Source organism: Scyliorhinus canicula, chromosome 21 (genome assembly GCF_902713615.1).
Source record: "Scyliorhinus canicula chromosome 21, sScyCan1.1, whole genome shotgun sequence".
NCBI classification, from domain to species: Eukaryota; Metazoa; Chordata; class Chondrichthyes; order Carcharhiniformes; family Scyliorhinidae; genus Scyliorhinus; species Scyliorhinus canicula.
The window spans coordinates 64,893,757-64,908,539 of NC_052166.1; the positions used below are offsets into that span (position 1 = coordinate 64,893,757).

The window sequence follows — 14,783 nt, forward strand, 5'->3', positions numbered from 1 at the left end:
TACATTTTTTTTTATTGCAAAACGCATTTTGTATCATAAATTGACCTGATGTGAACAGACACAAAGGAGCCCTGTTGCAGCCGTAGAAGTTGGTGTATAAGTCAACCTTTGGAAACTTGCAAAATCCCTCCAGAAACGAGGTTGATTTATGCACGGAGTAGACCAACGGTTTGGGTAAGATGGTCGCCATTTTGAAATGTTATCGGTATCCGGTGCAAAAAAATGGCCGCGTCTTAAACTCCTCTCATCTTCACAACACCGCCCGTATTGTCTACTTGCACCCAGTTCCAAGGTAAGTAAAGCGTGCAATTGTGGGGTGTGAAATTGAGGCTGACTATCGATGCGAGTACAATAAATCCTGGCTCAAAACTGGGAGGGGGGGGGGGGTCAACTTGTGCACAGAGTACATGCAAAACCTGATTTTCAGGGCTGAAAAATGGAGTCATCTTATACACCAGGTCACCATTTACGCCGTGATTTCCAATATATAAATTTCTGTTCAGTGTGACGGAGGATTCCTGCAGTTACGTTTTATTGTAAAACAGGATGACGTGGCTTGTAAATAGATCTATGTGATTGACAAGTCTGTTTGCAACGAGCAATAAAATCTATCCAGAGTGAGGGGAGTGGATGTGCTGTCTGTCAGAGATGAGAATTTCCTGAGCGTCATTCACATGATCAAGACTCGCTGAAACAGGACTAACCAAGAAAATGTTAGGGCGTCACGGTGGCGCAGTGGTTAGCATTGCTGCCTCACGGCGCCGAGGTCCCGGGTTCGAATCCCGGCTCTGGGTCACTGTCCGTGTGGAGTTTGCACATTCTCCCCGTGTCTGCGTGGGTCTCACCCCACAACCCGAAAGATGTGCCGGGATTGGCCACGCTAAATTGCCCCTTAATTGGAAAAAATTAATTGGGTACTCTAAATTTATAAGGGGGAAAAAAAAAAGAAAATGTTCTGTTCAGAAACTGTGATTTGGTTTTGTTATGAGTTTGATGCCTAGAATATTGATTTATTTGGTTCAAAATGGAACATATGGAGTTACAGGAATTCTTTTTGGCATCTGCATGCCATAATACCCACTCAGTATCAATGAGCCGATGTCAATTAAATAGCTCCAATAACCCAAAATATAATATTTTTTTAAAAATTCAACATTTTTTTCCCATCCCACCTTCTCCAAGTTTTCTTCTGAAATGAGGATTCTCTTCCTGGAGATTCTTTGCCAAAGCTAATGTTCATTGATTTCCCGACATTAACTGAGTGTCAGAAAGTTAATCTGCCTTGGAGACAGTTCTGAGAAGGTTCACTAGGCCTAGATTCCTGGGATTAAGCGGTTGTCTTCTGAGAAAAGGTTGAGTAGGTTGGGCCGATGCTCGTTGGAGTTGAGAGGAATCTGGCACTCTTATTGCAAGGTGAGATTCTGAGGGCTCGGCAGGGAGAGGATGTTTCCCCTTGTGAGGGAATGTAGAACTGGGGGCAAAGTTTCAAAAGGAATTTCCCATTTACACAGAAAATAGGAGCAGGAGGAGGCCATTCGGCCCTTCGAGCCTGTTCTGCCATTCATTATAATCATGGCTGATCATCCAACTCAATAGCCTGATCTTGCCTCTTCCCCCCCCCCCCCCCCACCTTCTTTGAACCTCTTTCCCCCAAGTGCCATATCCAACTGCTTCTTGAAGGCATATAGTGTTTTAGCCTCAACTGCTTTCTGTGGTAACGAATTCAGCAAGCTGGCCACTCTCTGGGTGAAGAGATTTCTCCTCACCCCAGTCCTAAATGATCTATCCTGTATCGTTAGACTGTGACCCCTGGTTCTGGACACCCCCCACCATCGGGAACATTCTTCTTGCATCTACCCTGACTCGCCCTGTTAGAATTTTATAGGTTTCTATGATATTCCCCCCCCCCTCATTCTTCTGAACTCCAGTGAATACTATCCTAACTCGCTCAATCTCCTCATACGTCAGTCCTGCCACCCCAGGAATCAGTCTGGTAAACCTTCTCTGCACTCTCCCTAGAGCAAGACTATCCTCCTTCAGATCTGACCAAAACTGCACACGATATTCCAGGCCTCACTGAGGGCCTGCATAATTGCAGCAAGACATCCCTGCTTCTCTACTCGAATCCTCTCAGTGTGAAGGCCAACATGCCATTTGCCTTCTTTACCGCTTGCTGTACCTGCATGTTTGCCATCAGTGACTGGTGTACGAGGCACCCAGGTCTCTGCACAGTCCCCTATCCTAATTTATTATTTTTTTGTTTAAATTTCTAATTAAGTCGCAATTTAGCGTGGCCAATCCATCTACCTTCCACATTTTTGGGTGGTGGATGTGAGACCCACGCTGTGTGCAATCTCCACACGGACAGTGACCCAGAGCCGGGATCGAACCTGGGTCATCAGTGCCGTGATGCAGTAGTGCTAACCATTGCGCCACAGTGCCCCCCCCCCCCCACCTTATTTATGGCCATTCAATTAATCTGCCTTCCAGTTTTTGCTACCAAAGTGGATAACCTGTCTAGCCATCTGGAATGGCCACTTCCAGAATACAAAATGGATGATCGCAATGACTGTAGGGAAATATGGACAATGTTAAAGCAAGCAGGCACAGCGGCCCAATTAAGTGGGGCCAAGTTCAAGGCCCGCCCAAAATACTGATGGTATAAGAAGGCGGCCCTGAGAGAGAATAGCTGTCTTGGACTCGGCTCTCAAAGTGGAGAGACCCGTCCACCAGCTGCACCAGAAGCCCAAGGTCAATGTTCGCTATCAGACGGACGACCTTAGCTGTTCTCCTGAACAGCTCTTCGAACCCAACAATCTCAGATCCGAACAACGGCCATTATTCCTCTGACTGAGTGGGCACCCGAATTTAAGTATAGGCGTTAGCGTTAGAGAGAGTTTAGTTTGTAGCATTTTGTGCATGAGTAGATATTACTGCGTGTGGAAATAAATAGTATTGACTTTGAACTAACTAACTGGTGTATTGGCTCTTTGATCAGTATTCGGGTTTGAACCTTGTGCCAGTATCGAAAGATACCTGGCGACTTTAGAGCAAACGTAATTAGGATTAAGGAAGGCGACCATATTGACTGCCATATTTATAACCAGATATATATAGCAACATTTACTGGCGACTCCACCGGGACTTGACCTAGAAGTGGCCTAATCACTCCAAAAGAACCCAAATTTGAATTAGATTCCAATTGGAAACAGAAAAACCACAAGTGTAAGAAAAATACTGATCAAACCTCCAAGATTCGGAAGTGTGTTATTTGCATGCGTACTAACAGGGATATAAGGTAAACCTGAGAGATTTTGTTGTGTAAAACTGTCGGGAGTTTTGTAGGCCGGAAAATAGCATAAGCCGTACCCGTGTTTACATCACCATTTTATCACCCCTTGTTCCAAATTCAGTAGACGCAGAGATAGCGAGAAAAATGGCAATGAAGGCAATGGAACGCCTTGTGAACCCCCAGGAATTCGAGGTTGCAGCGACCAGTAGAGCAGGACAGTGTCCCGTAAGGGAAGAGGAAATCAGAAAGTACCTCAAAGGGAAAGGATGGCCCCTTTGGAGTGAATTCTGCGCGAATGATGAAACAGGTCCCTGAAGTATAGGGCATACTTGGTGGGAGAACCTGACAGATCCATAAGAAGTGCTTAGGGAAAGCTTGCAAGCCGATGGCAATCGTGTCCTGCTTTGCAAGAGTAAAACAGCAAGCGACCATGTACAGCCTGGATTAAAAGGAGCAAGTGAAGCTCACAGTTTTAAGCCTCGACCCCTCAATCGTGGCAGCTCTTCCTGACTCACAAAACGTAGGAGGCACACTCAAAGAAATGCACACAGCGATCCTAAATGTGATCGGTTATAACAAAGTAAACCCTGTAGAAGGCCTAAACAAGTGTAGGCAAAAGAAGACGGAGCACCCCACAGTGTTTGCTGGACGCTTGTGGATACATTTTACTGCGGTGTTCGGAGATATAGCACACGCCCATTTGTCCCCAGATAATATGGCCAAATGCACCCGCATCCTAGTCTCTCATGCGACAGAGGCAGGACAGAGAGCTTGCGCAAATTACGACCCCTCAGACGAGGCCCACAACGAGAAATGGGTTTTGAAAAGATTGTCCCGCGCTTGGGAGCAGTCCATCCAAGGTAAAACAGCGTATGGTAAAGCAGAGAAAGATCAGGCAGACATGCATCCAGTTAGGACGCACCAGAACCCCACATGGGTAAATGAGGGAAGGAACGGCCCACAGCAGACCAAATCCCAGGAGTGTTATAATTGCGGCCAATTAGGACACTTCGCACAAGAATGTCAAGCGCCCCAGAAGCAGCAGAGAAACCAGCAGACAGGCACCCTAAATAGGAATAGGGCAAAGCCAATTCACAGTGTTAGCGCCCGTTCCGATACTCCAGATATGAATGGCACCGATTGACGGTGTTCGGACTCCCCAACTTGGGTCTGCGACACCCTGGCAGGCACAGTCTGGGGACACCCTGTGGAATTTCTTTGGGACACAGGAGGATCCCGTACCACGATAAATTCCTCCACAATGTTTCAGCGAGACACATGGCCCACCACGGACACCATTACTCTCAGCGGTTTTACAGGGCACTTACAGCAGGGACACATCACATCCCCTGTAGCGATTCAGATAGGGAACATTAAAACTAAACACCCCGTAGTTCTGGTCGACCTACCCCAGACAGCCAAACACATTTTAGGCATTGATTTTATGAGCTCCCACAATCTATCATTCGATCCGGTAAATAAATGTGTGTGGAGAATGGCACAGACCACATGAGCCCCCGCCACGCTCACAGTTGGAGACTATGAAAATAGGATTAGCGCAGTAGGAGACTTCTGGTTCAACCCTCGAGCCATTAGTCAGGACAAACAAGTTAGGGAAGTCCTGCAGCGACACAAAGCAGCATTTGCACAGCACAAACACGACTGTGGCAAGATCGCTGGCTTGGTGAATTAAAGGTCTCGACCCCAGACCCCAAAAGCAGTACGGTTTTCCCCAAGAAGCAGAGGGAGAAATCTCAAAAGTGATACAGAGTCTGCTTGATCAAGGCGTACTCCGATCAGTACCCTCCATGAATAATGCACCAATTTGGCCTGTCAGAAAACCCGGTGGATCCTAGCAGCCCCCACCATAACCACGAGTCCTGAGACCATGCTCAAACAGGGGCTACAGTCAAAATAAAATTCGGTTTTGGACATTAGCAACGGCTTCTGTTCCATTCCATTGGATAAAGCATGCCAATACAAATTTGCATTCACATTCCAGGGATAGCAATATACGTGGACATGCCTTCCACAAGGCTTCCACAACTCCGCCTCCATTTTCCAATGACAGCTGGCAAATGGTTTAGCAAAATCTTCCAGACCCGATTGTCTGGTCCAATATGTAGATGATTTACTTTTACAGACAGACACAAAGGGAGAGCACATTTTGCTTCTCAAAGAACTATTAGGACTCCTACAACAAATTGGCTGTAAAGTGAACCCGAAGAAGGTCCAGATTTTACAGGAAAAGGTGATTTACTTAGGAACAGTAATCACATATGGCAAACGTGAGATCGAGCAGAAAAGAACCATCTCGATCGTCAAATTACCCCTACCCCATAACGTCACAGCCCTCCGGTCATTTCTAGGACTGGTTGACTACTGTAGGAACCACATCGATGGTTTCGCCACAAAGACAGCGCCCTATCCGACCTTCTCAAGAAGCAAGCACCTTGGGAATGGCTTCCACTGCACACGGATGCCGTGGATGCATTAAAAAGAGCCCTCAGCACAGCCCCCGCATTACAGGTCCCAGATCCACCCTCCCCGTATGCAATTGAAGTTGCAAGCACCGACCGAACCCTTTCGGCCGTGCTCCTCCAAGAACGACATGATCGATTAGGCCCCATGACATATGCCTCACGCGTATTAGATCCAGTCGAACAAGGATTTTCTGCCTGCGAAAGGCACCTGCTCACAGTTTTTTGGGCAGTACAATACTTCGCCTACATTACAGGACTCAACCCTATCACCATTTAACTGAACGCACCCCAACACAACTCCTACTTGATGGGAGACTTAAGGATGGCACAGTCAGCCAAATCCACGCAGCCCATTGGACCCTTCTCTTACAGGGATGGGACATAACAGTTAAGAGGACAAAGACCCACACTTTCATCGCTGATAGTTTACACTATGCAGGTACCCCATATGAGTGTGAAATAATAACCACAAAACATAATACAGGACCCTTCGTACCAAACTCAGCTCCCTCAAAACCAGGTGCCCCAGCCCAGAGACCCCAGCCCACAGACACAGGCGCACCCCTTAGAATCTATGTGGATGGCTCCTCCACAGTTTTGAACGGAAAAAGGATTACTGGTTGCGGTATTCATGCAGAGGACGTGCAGGGATGCGCGTTAGAAAAGATTTCGTTAAAATTGCCAGGACATTTAGGCTCGCAGGCAGCAGAACTGGCAGCCATAGCGTACATTGTACACCCCGACTCGATCCCGACCCCAGCCGACATATATTCTGACAGTTTATACGTCTGCAACAGTTTAACAGAATTCCTACCCCTGTGGGAATCTAGAGGATTTGTTTCCGCAGACGGAAAGCCCCTGTCCTCAGCCCCATTACTCAGGTATATTCTGAAAACGGCCAAAGATAGAAAATATGGAATTATTAAAGTCCGTAGCCATCATCGTTCTTCCCCCCCGGTAACATAGAACATTACAGCGCAGTACAGGCCCTTCAACCCTCGATGTAGCGCCGACCTGTGAAACCCCTCTAAAGCCCATCTACACTATTCCCTTATCGTCCATATGCCTATCCAATGACCATTTGAATGCGTTTAGTGTTAGCGAGTCCACTACTGCTGCAGGCAGGGCATTCCACGCCCTTACTACTCTCTGAGTAAAGAACCTACCTCTGACATCTGTCCTATATCTATCTCCCCTCAATTTAAAGCTATGTCCCCTCGTGCTGGACATCACCATCCGAGGAAAAAGGCTCTCACTGTCCACCCTATCTAATCCTCTGATCATCTTGTATGCCTCAATTAAGTCACCTCTTAACCTTCTTCTCTCTAACGAAAACAGCCTCAAGTCCCTCAACCTTTCCTCATAAGATCTTCCCTCCATGCCAGGCAACATCCTGGTAAATCTCCTCTGCACACTTTCCAATGCTTCCACATCCTTCCTATAATGTGGCGACCAGAACTGCATGCAATACTCCAAATGCGGCCGCACCAGAGTTTTGTACAACTGCAACATGACCTCATGGCTCCGAAACTCAATTCCTCTACCAATAAAAGGTAACACACCGTACGCCTTCTTAACAACCCTCTCAACTTGGGTGGCAACTTTCAGGGATCTATGGACATGGACACTGAGATCTCTCTGCTCATCCACACTACCAAGAATCTTACCATTAGCTAAAAGTCAACCACACATTGGTGTGGGTCTGGAGTCACATGAAGGCCAGACCAAGTAAGGACAGCAGATTTCCTTCCCTAAAGAACATGAGTGAACCAGATGGGTTTCTATGACAATGGTACCATGGTCATCATTAGACTTTTAATTCCAGGTTTTTATTGAATTCAGTTTCACCATCTGCCGTGGTGGGATTTGAACCTGGGTCCCCAGAGTATTACTCACAGTCTCTGGTTAACTAGTCCAGTGACAACACCATTACGCCACTGTCTCCCCGGCACGGTAATGTTAAGGCAGACGCCCTAGCAAAGGCAGGTTCCGGATACGGTCAGTTTTGGGAACCCCCCGAGAGCGCCCCAGTACACGCGGTTCAGGTCTCACAGACCAACATTCAGGATCTAGCACAGGCCCAAAAGGAAGATGAGAAGCTCAGGGATGTTTTAAAAGGCAACTTCCCAGCCCCTTATGATAAGTATAAAAACGCGTTGACAACACACGACGGTGTTATTTTAAAAGACGGAATTTATGTAGTCCCCAGCCAGGACAGGAATCAGATTATTTGTCCGTTCCATGACAACCATGGACATCAAGGCACAGAGGCAACCCTAGCCCACCTCAGACCTCTCTGCTGGTGGCCTGATTTAAAGACTAATGTACACATTATATTGAGAATTGCTTGATCTGTGCCCAGATCAATCCGGACAGATAGGCAAGGAAAGGTCAGCTTAGTCACACCCGCCCCATTAATGGCCCCTGGACGAATTTGGAAACCGATTATATAGGACCCCTACCCCCCTGCAGGAATGGTTTCAAGTATGTGTTGGTGGTCATCGACACCTTCACAAAACAGGTGGAAGCTTTTCCATCCAGAACAAACACAGCCAAAACGACAGCTAAAATCCTCACTCAGCACATCTTTACAAGATGGGGACTTCCCCGCAGCATAGAGTCCGATCAAGGCTCCCATTTTACAGGACGAGTGATGAAAAATGTCCTTACAATTTTTGGCACAAAACAAAAATTCCATATTGCATACCACCCCTAATCAAGCGGCATAGTAGAAAGAATGAACAGAACTTTAAAAGCCACCCTCAGAAAAATGGTGCAACAACATAACAGCACCTGGGATACAGTTCTCCCATTTGCTTTAATGTTCATACAAAACACGGTATCCTCGTCCACAGGATACACCCCCCACACCCTCATGACCGGACGCCCCATGAAAGGGACAGAATATTTATTAGGACTGGATTTGGCCGGCCCCGCAGTCACCCCCCTCACCCATGAGAAAGCAGTTCAGCAGATTATAGAAAATGTAAAAGCAGCCCAGCTCGCCGCAGCTGTTAGACTTGGGACACGCAAGAAGCAAAGCAAAGTTTACTTTGATAAGACAGTACACGCCACAGAATTTGTAGTAGGGCAGCAGGTCAGGCTAGCTAGCCCGATGCAACCCCAGTTCATTCCTCTCCCCCAAATTTGCAGGACCGTACTTCATTTCTGATAAAGTCAGCCCGTCCGTATATAAAATCACCTATCCCAATGGCAAGTCTGCGTGGTTCCACATAAACCAGCTTAAGGCTTATGGCTCGCAGAACAACCATTCACACCACATCGCTTGCAGCAGCAGATGAGCACGCCCCGCCCACTAACAACCTTTTCCTACCCTCCCCCCAACCTGGCCAGCCCATCCTCACACACGACTTAGACTCCGCCCGCAGAGGCACGACTCCGCCTCTCCCTTCCCCCAATCGACAGCCCCAGCACACCACGCTACGATTACACCCCTGCACCAGGCCCCACTCCCAGCGACTCCGAACATGATTCCAGCGACCCCTTTGAAGCCCCTGATCCAGATCCACCGCCCGACGATTGCGGATTGCCAACTAGCACCTCCAACCTCGATACAAAATACTGGCACCGAGACAATTCGTTCAGGCTCATCCAGAATGATGAGATGGACCCCAATTAGCCCCAAGCCGCTTTAGCACGACTACTCCAGTCAAGAGTATGGCAACCGGGAGAAGATGATGACTTACAGCCTGACTCCAAAACAAATCCCTTTGCGACTCTGTTCGCTTTAGAGCACTGAGGTGTCCAGATGATGGTAAAAAGGAACCGATTAGATTTACGGTGTCCTTTCTGATGGAACCTGCACGATCTTGTTATGTTAGTTGGTTATTTTTAAATGTTTGTTACTGTCAATGTTGAATGTTATTTGTTCACTTAATGTTTTCATGGCCCCACGCCACCACTCCTTTAACGCCCACTGGCAGTTAAAGGAACAATTTTGTCTGTAGACAGCCGTTCATAACTGCTCTTCTGCTTCGAAGGCAGGAGATAGCATAAATGCAACCCCCACGATGACACACTCTTACCCGTTCTTGTCCGGTCACTCAGGCAGTGGAGTAACGGCACTGGTCCCCGCCCTGCCTGAGGATCCCCTGGTCAGCTATGCTTGGGTAGAGCACATACGGCACTGGTCACCGCCCTACCCGGGGATTCCAACCATTCTTACCCGCCGCGGCCCATACGCACCCCATTTTGGCACTTTTAGTTCAAAACTCTTCTGTTTGTTTATGGCGACCCTTAGGTTGCTTCCAAATGCTATTTACACCCTCAAACACTGGGATGGTAGATCACACAGGCTGAGAGATGGCTCGCACTGTGTCAGTTTTTTCTCGGATCTCTTGTCTCAAATATTTGTTTTCTTTTCAAAAATGAGGGAGTCACAGATGGTGACCAATTATAACGGGTAATTGGCAATAAAAGGACAGACAGAGTGACATACGAGATCTTAAACAAGATAATAACAGAAATTATGCTTGTGTCCATAGAACTCCGGAATCACAGAAGCCCCAAGAGGAAGAAAGAAAGAAGAAAAGATGAAGACAACCATGAGGGCAGCACAGTAGCATTGTGGATAGCACAATTGCTTCACAGCTCCAGGGTCCCAGGTTCGATTCCGGCTTGGATCACTGTCTGTGCAGAGTCTGAACATCCTCCCCGTGTGTGCGTGGGTTTCCTCCGGGTGCTCCGGTTTCCTCCCACAGTCCAAAGATGTGCAGGTTAGGTGGATTGGCCGTGATAAATTGCCCTTAGTGTCCAAAATTGCCCTTAGTGTTGGGTGGGGTTACTGGGTTAGGGGCTGGTTTAGCTCACAAGGCTAAATCGCTGGCTTATAAAGCAGACCAAGCAGGCCAGCAGCACGGTTCGATTCCTGTACCAGCCTCCCCGGACAGGCGCCGGAATGTGGTGACTAGGGGCTTTTCACAGTAACTTCATTGAAGGATACTCGTGACAATAAGCGATTTTCATTTCATTTTCATTTCATTTCATTTCATAGGGTGGAGGTGTTGACCTTGGGTAGGGTGCTCTTTCCAAGAGCCGGTGCAGGCTCGATGGGCCTTCTGCACTGTAAATTCTATGATTAACTATGATCGTGCTCTACAGTTGGATCTTAGTGGGATCCCTCCAGTTGCGTGCGGACGCTACCCCCCGTACACCTACCAAGCAGGCCGTGAATGTTTCCCACCCTGCCATACAGTGTATCCCGAGATAGTAACCGATACACCGACCTGGTGTGACAAGTTCATAACGTTGTGGAAGCACTGTTAGTACTTGCGATACTCTGCAGTGTCGTTCAGACCCTAAGACTCAGGAAATGGCGTAGGAAAGCCTCCCGCACTCCAATATACACATTCAGATCCCCTATTTTCGGACTTCAACAAACCCCCCAACCCCTTTAAGTGAATTAAAGTGCATCCGTTTTTTTTGTGTGTTTGTTCGTTCTAATAAAAGAAATGTAAAACTCTGTGCTTGACTGCCAAGCCAGAGAGACCTGTGTTACTGCTATTGTACAGTTTAAAATGTTGTAAATTCATTTTGATTGAGTAAGGATAGTTTAGTTAAGGACAGTTAGAGGTTCCAGGTTTTTAAATTTTGTAATGCATGCCTGAATGTCATAGCGCCCCGTAGAATTTTATAATGATGTATGTACATAAAGTAATTTAGGTAAAAGTTCCAATTCATAGGACAGAGTAGTGTAGGGCCTGTCCTTACTTATGGGTGCCCGACTTAGGAGGATAACGGAGAAGGTGCAGTAATTTGATCCTTCACGCTTCGCATCTGGAATGGCCACTTCCAGAATACAAAATGGATGATCGCAATGACTGTAGGGAAATATGGACAATGTTAAGAAAGCAAGCAGGCACAGAGTCTGTATGCGGATTGAGAAGGCAACTCCGGGGAGGGGGGGGGGGGGTTTCAGGGGGATATTGTTTAAGTTAATTTGATTATTGTTAATTTATTTTGTTGTTTATTGGGTTTGGGGGGAAAGTGGGGGGGGGGGGGGGGGGTTCGTTATATGCGTTGTTACGGGTGCCGGGGGGTGTTTATTATTATTATTGTTCTGTTGCTATACATTTTTCAAAAAATTTCAATAAAAATTATTAAAAATAAAAAAAAAGAGAAGGCAGCTCCCAGACGAGACTGAAACTGTCGGTCAATTAACATATTGATGGCCCATCTCCGGGAACAAAGGAAAGACACTCAAGCAACCGATCTAGCTCCAGACACCCCGGCACCAGTTCCCCAAACCAAAAGCGTAAACAAAGCAAGGCCAATGGCCACCTAGGACACGCCCAGCCATCAGGGCACCCACTCCTTTATTGGTCAAGATCGATACCCGTGATCAAGATGCGGCCCAATTAAGTGGGGCCAAGTTCAAGGCCCGCCCAAAAGCGTGCGAAGCCCCCTTTGGGTAGAAAAAGAAGGCCCCGAGAGAGAATCGCTCTCTTGGACTCGGCTCTCGTAGCAGAGAGACCCGTCCACCAGCCGCACCAGAAGCAGTAAGTCCAAGGTCAACGCTCGCTATCAGATGGACGACCTTAGCTGTTCTCCTGAACAGCTCTTCGAACCCAACAACCTCAGATCCAAACAACGACCATTGTTCCTCTGACTGAGTGGCACCCGAACTTAAGTATAGGCATTAGCGTTAGTTTATGATATTTGTGCATGAGTAGATATTACTGTGAGTGTAAATACATAGCATTGACTTTGAACTAACTAACTAGTGTATTGGCTCTTTGATCAGTATTCGGGTTTGAACCTTGTGGCGGTATCGAAAGATACCTGGCGACTCTAGAGCAAACATAATTAGGATTAAGGAAGGCAACCATATTGACCGCCATATTTATAACCAGGTAAACCTGGCAACACCTGATTTATCCAAATTATTCTGCATCTGCCATTCATTTGCGTACTCAACCTGTCCAAATCACACTGAAGGATCTCTGCATCCTCCTCACAGCTCATCCACCCAGCTTTGTGTCATCTGCAAATCTGGAGGTATTGCATTTAGCTCCCTCACCTTGAGGAATTGAACAAATGGATGTGATATAAAATAGGATAATTAGTTAGAATAATGTAGAGGATAGAGCCGGTCTGATGGTAGTGAGTTAGCAGGCAATGAACAAAGGAATTGAGCGAAGCATGGCCAGAAAGGGGGGGAGGAGAGCCTCGTGCAGAGGATGGTGAAAAGAATGCTGGGTAACAAAAGGTCCAGGGTTGAGGAATGCGAAGTGAGCCAATCAGGATATATGGCCAGGTCAGGAGGTGTATAGGATAACCTATGGGAATCTTGTATGTGAAACTTGATGCCATTTGAATGATATGTACAGAGATCGCTTTGTCCTCGGTCTCACTTGGCTCTGGGAGCTTCAGGAGACTGTATATGTTCTGAATCTCTATAGAGCGGGTCAGCCTTGCAAGTTGTTTAAAAATAAATAATACCATACCTACAGATCCCTCTCGAGTTTTATTGAGACCAGACTAACAGGTAAAGAACTTAATTTGTCAATCTAAATCATTAATATATATTGTGAATGGCGGGGGTCCCAGCAACCACCCTTTCGGTACCCCACTAGTCACTGCCTGCATTTGGAAAAAGACCCGTTTATTCCTACTCTTGTTTCCTGTCTTCCAACCAGTTTTCTATCCATCTCCATACACTATCCCTAATCCCATGTGCTTTAATTTTATATGTTAATCTCTGATGAGGGACTTTTGTCGAAAGCCTTCTGAAGATCCAGATAAACCACGTCCACTGGCTCCCCCTCATCAACTCTACGAGTTGGATCCTCGAAGAATTCCAGTAGATTTTCCAAGCATGATTTCCCCTTTATAAATCCGTGCTGGCTCCGTCTGATCCTGCCACTGTTTTCTAAGTGCTCTGCTATGAAATCTTTGATAATAGATTCTAGAATTTTCCCCACCCCTGACGTCGAGCTTCCTGGTCTATAATTCCCTGTTTTCTCTCTGCCTCTCTTTTTAAACAGGGGTGACGTTAGCCACCCGAAGACGGAGATGAGGAATTTCTTCTTTCCGAGGGTCGCTAGTGTTTGGAACTTGCGACCCCAGAGAGCAGTGGAGGCTGGGTCACTGGATGCATTCTCGGCAGAGTCGGGACAGATTTTCGATGGACAAGCGAGTCGAGGTTTATGATGGGGGCAGGCAGGAAAGTGAAGTCAAGGACACGGTCAGGTCCAGTTCAAGGGTAGAGCAGGCTTGATGGGCCGAATGGCCTTCTCCTATTTCTGATTTTACAATCATGGGGGTGCACCGGAATGAAACTCCATGATTCCTGCCACCTGCAAGACCATTCCCAGTCGGATACAGTCTGGGCTGCAAACGCGGCTCATTTTACTTTACCGTCAATACAATAATAATCTTTATTAGTGTCACAAGCAGGCTTACATTAACACTGCAATGACGTTACTGTGAAAAGCCCCTAGTCGTGCACAAAGGGAAAATTCAGAATGTCCAGATTACCTAACAGCACATCTTTCGGGGGCTTGCGGGAGGAAACCGGAGCACCCGGAAGGAAACCCACGCAGACACGGGGAGAACGTGCAGACTCCGCACAGACAGTGACCCAAGCCGGGAATTGAACCCGGGACCCTGGAGCTGTGAAGCAACAGTGCTAACCCCTGTGCTACCATGAAATGGGAGCATTTCTTCTCAAGCTAGTTGCTTTTGACCGCGAGGTACAAAGGCACCGCTGAGGTTTGAACTCAGGATCTCCTGTTTACACGACAGGCGCTTTAACCATCTAAGCCACTGCGCCAATCTTTGCCAACCTGGCGGAGTTAAGTTTAGCCAGGGCAGGCTGGGAATTGAATTTGGGGAACACCTTGGTTTATGCATCTCAGCTGCTCCCGGTGTGAGATTTTAAAATATTTGTTTATTTTGAAGCCAAAATGTATTTTCTCTCTGGAAACTGAATGTGCAAGAATTGCAAGAGTGTTACATGTTTACTGTAATTGTGGAAAGTGTTACTA

At 47.0% G+C, this 14,783-nt stretch overlaps 1 non-coding gene across 1 annotated transcript; it reads right to left on the reverse strand.

Moving 5' to 3' along the window:
* Positions 1-14,495: 14,495 nt before the first annotated feature.
* On the reverse strand, positions 14,496-14,569 carry trnat-ugu. Its single transcript has one exon. It is a non-coding gene; the product is annotated as a tRNA-Thr (tRNA).
* Positions 14,570-14,783: the final 214 nt, after the last annotated feature.